The sequence below is a fragment of the Malurus melanocephalus genome, unplaced genomic scaffold (genome assembly GCF_030028575.1).
Source record: "Malurus melanocephalus ecotype Western Australia unplaced genomic scaffold, MMel_1.1 scaffold_86, whole genome shotgun sequence".
In the NCBI taxonomy this organism is placed as follows: Eukaryota; Metazoa; Chordata; class Aves; order Passeriformes; family Maluridae; genus Malurus; species Malurus melanocephalus.
In genome coordinates, this window is record NW_026623318.1 from 1659541 (window position 1) to 1663758 (window position 4218).

A 4218-nucleotide genomic window follows, 5' to 3' on the forward strand; every position below is an offset into this window, starting at 1 on the left:
GGGAGGAGGGGAGGGGAGGCGGGCGGGGGTGTCGCCCTCTGCTCTCATCCATCTTCCGCACATCACGGTTGAGTTCCTCCTTCAGCGCCCGCTCCGGCGGGGCAAGGCGTCCCGCTCCCCCGGCGCGGCCGGCCCCTGGGAAGGCACCTCCCCCTCCCGCCTCATCAGCTGTTATTAATGGTGATTGATGATTAGCAATTACGGGGCCAGCACAAGGGTGCTTTTGTGGGGACAGGACGGGACGGGGCCGCGCCGCCCGGCACAGTCCTCTCCGAGTCCGGGCCCGCGGACGGGGCGAGCCGGCTCCGCTCCGCCCCGCCACTACCGGCTCCCTCAACCGGACCCGAGCCAGCCCTCTCGGCAGCTCCTGACGGCCAAGCCCGCGGGGAGTGGCCCGGGGACGGCGGCGAAGGGCGGGCTCCAGCGTCCCGACGGACCGGCCCTGGCCAGGCATCGACCGCTCCGCGCCGGGGCTGTGCCGTACCGCACCTGTGCCGTGCCGTGCCGTGCCGTGCCCGCAGACTGCGCGCACCCGAACAGGGTGCGGTGGGGAGTGACCGCCGGGCAGGGTCGGAACTGCCGTTTTCCCGGCCCCAGAGCCTTCTAGGCTCGGAGCGGGGTCTCTTTGAGACCGACGGGCTTGGGCGCTGCGGGGCCGGGAAGTCCGCGGGGCTGTCCACAGACGCGCTCGGGTCAGGGTGGGAGCGGGGGCCTGAAACGCCCCCTYTGCTGCTCCCCCGCGGCCCCAACACCTCTCAGCCCCCCCGCACTCCGTGTGTCAGACGCATCCCCCGGGTGACAGCCAATGGCCCTGGTGCACATCGCTCCATCTGCAGAGAAAGCGAGACCCGTGTGAGTAGAAAGCTCCTGAGCTGCGGCGAGAACTGCGCGGCTCCGCTATGCTCTCTGTGTCCGGGGGAAGATCGCCTGCCCCTTGTGGGRATCCCCACGCTAAAACAGAGGGGGGACTCAAGCTCGGCATTTGGATTGTCCTCTATCTAAAGGGAGCTGCTCAGCAGACCTACAATAGGCAAACTGAAGGGCTGCTTCAGAAAAGTATCGGAATTTCCATGTTAAGTGCTTGGAAGCCAAGAAATGCGGGAGCTGAAGTCATGTCTGTGCTCACTCCGACTGTAGTTTCAGTGGCACAGTGACACGCAAGATCTTTAGCTCTCACTTAGGGTTATTCCTCCTCTCAAGTTCCCTGTGTGTTCCTGCCTGCATTCCCCCTTTGACCAGGGATGCTTAGCTTCCCAGACTTCCTGGTGGCTTTGATATCTGTCTAAACACATGGATTTCTCCACTGTCACCTTCTGCTCTGTCCCTGAGGAGGTCTGGAACACCATTTTGAAGTGTGTGTTTTCTGCAGCATGTAACAGCCCAGTCATGGAGCTGGACACTTGGATCCTGTGTGGAGTACGTAAATGAGGCAAAGTGAGCCCACTGGGCTAAAAGTGGGATACTCAGCCTTCCTCCACTAAATAAGCACAATCTGAATCCCYGGGACCCAGATATGACATCATAGAGCCTCCTCTTTCTTTCACGTCTTTTGTGCCTTTCTCTGTGGCACATTCTTGTGGTCCCAAGGAAATACCCTTACACAGCAAGAACTGTCCTGCCTCCAGCCAGGAAAATGTGGCAAAAGAATTATCCAGGCTMAAATGTTGAATAACACTGAGGCCTGGGGATCTGTGTCACCACTCTGATGCAGACACCTCCCACCCTTGGATCACTGAGGGAGTGAGAGATGCCCATCTTCGCAGGTCATTGACCAGTTGTGGTTCCTAGTCCAGAATGATAGTCCAGATTCTGTGCTGGGAAGGAAAATGGCAGTGACAAACATTTGGATTAATCCCACCATAAAGACCAGTTGTGACGCAATAAGGGACATGGCTCCAGATCTGCTGGTAAGAATCCTAGTTCTGTCTGTCCTTGCCCCAGCTGTCCTGTCTTATCCACCAGATGTCTGTGGTAAAGGAACCTTCAGGTTGGAATCATCTTCGTGCACACCATTTGAGTCCATTCCCTGCTATGAAAGCACATTAGACCATGGAGAAAGTGAAARCATAAACTGGATCTCACGACTGCACTCAAAAGGACCCAGATCCAGGCTGTGCAAGCAGCTTTCGTACTCCCGAGGAAATGCAATTTGACCACTTGTTTGATGGATCTTTTCCATGTAACCTTCAACCTCACACCTACATATAGGTTAGCAAGATATTTGACAGCAACAGGAAATTGCTCTCTTTGGTGACCTTTCTGGGCAACTGAGTGAGCTGTCGTTCCCATGAGGGAGGATGGTGGCCTGTGCCTACAGCAACAGGTTCTGCCTGAAGACAATAGCAGAAGCTCAGTACTGACCTCTGCACACCAACAGCTTGCACCCTGCAAGTCCCTACTAATGTCTCCAAGAATAAACTTCTGCTTACCTGATCATACACTTRCATTGCCTGCAGCCTCCATCTCCCTTCAAACATTGAGTCTCTGTTCCATGCCAGGAGCAGSAAGGAAAGGCTGCTTCCAGAGGGATGGAAAGCCAGGCAGAAAGGATTGCAGCAAGATAGGGGCTTCACTGACCAGTGTGCATTCTCACCTGAGGAAGGAGAGCAGAGCAGATCTGATGACAGGTGGCTGCATCATCTGCCTTGGCCTGCACCTTGGAGGGCCAAAACCCCAGAAAGGGGAACGTACTCAGGGCCCCAACAACTTAGTCCACTCTGGTTTACTTTGTCTTGTGAGTCTTTGTAGTAAAGGTAGAAACTCATGTGCCAAATAGTAAAGCAAAGATTCAGAGAAAGATAAGTTGAAGGACTGAAAAAAAAAAGGTTGTAGAAAAATAAAGCAAAGATTGTACTGCTGTACTCCAGTGTGTACATAAACGGGACAGAGTTCCCACATCTGCCATCCTCACAAGGTCAGACAACTTAAAATGAGGATCCAGTTTGCRCTTCCACCCATTGGACTTCCATGGGCTTCCCCAGTTTCAGTTGTATAACCTCTGTCTGCTCTTCCACAGCTTCTTGCCACCTAGTGAGATGCAGTTTCCATGGCTTCCACTTGAGGCTCAGACCTCTGCTGCTCAGATGCTCCCTGGGCATCTTTCCCTCCCCACACACCTTCTCTGCAGGAAGCCCCTCCATTCCAGTTTAAAGGGCTTCATTCTTCCCTCAAGGAGCTAGTGTGTTCCCTTAATGTGCCTGAAGATAGACTGCCCAACACGCCAGGTACAGCAGAAATGTCAGTGGTGTGTGCAGTTTGTAAAGTCTCTGGTCTCACTGTGCTCTCAGCTATTGACAGAGATCTCTCAGAACCTTGCTAGGTACGTTATCAGACACCAAATTAAAAAAGAGTCTCAGGAGGAGACCTGCTCTCTCCTGTTTTGGGGTCACTGCCTCCTGGCTCATGTTTTTCAGTCAGCACATGGTCCTGAGTGTCACCAAGCTGGGCCCCGAGTGCTGAATTCAAGTCCAGTCTCTGTAAGCAGCACCTTCAGCAATCAAAGACCAGCCTGGCCCATGTCCTCTATCACGCCACTGCCTGAGYTGTCTCTCCATCCTCAGTCTGCCTTTGCTTCCCACCTCTCTTCTGTTTTCTGCATTAGAGCTGCTCRAGCTTCTTCCTCCTCCTCCTCTTYTCCASTCCTTGTTGCAGGCATGTGATCACGGACAAGTCAATTTGCCTGCTTTTCTAGAATCAGTAGGAAAGACTGGAAAGTGTCCTGCTCAACATTTGACACTTGGGACAAAGTGTGCTGAAGATGTACATGACCTGTCTGGTCAGCATAGAGGATCCTGGGAGAAAACTGTGGGCCTCAAAAATGCCCTTGTTTGGAACATGCAAAGTGAGATCCTCAGAGGCTGTTAATTAAGGAAAAATTGATCCCRTGCTACTGGGCAGAGAAAAGACCTTCCAGGCCAACTCTCCTGTCTTAGGTGGAGAGTCTGGAGTGTACTCCTGATGCACCAGCTGTTGGCCAAGWACAGGCCAATTAATTTTTGCTGTATGTGTAACGGGTAGAGTTCTGAGACAGGCACACAGCACAGCAACCACAACTGCAACAGTTAAAGTGTAATGACTGACTGGGAAATGAAAGCAGGTCTTCCTAATGGAAACTGCTATGCAGTCTTAACTTTATGCCTCTACTTGCTCCACTTACTATCTCTGCACGGAATCTAGCACAACAGGACTAAATCTAGTCACAGCCTCTAGGCATTCCTG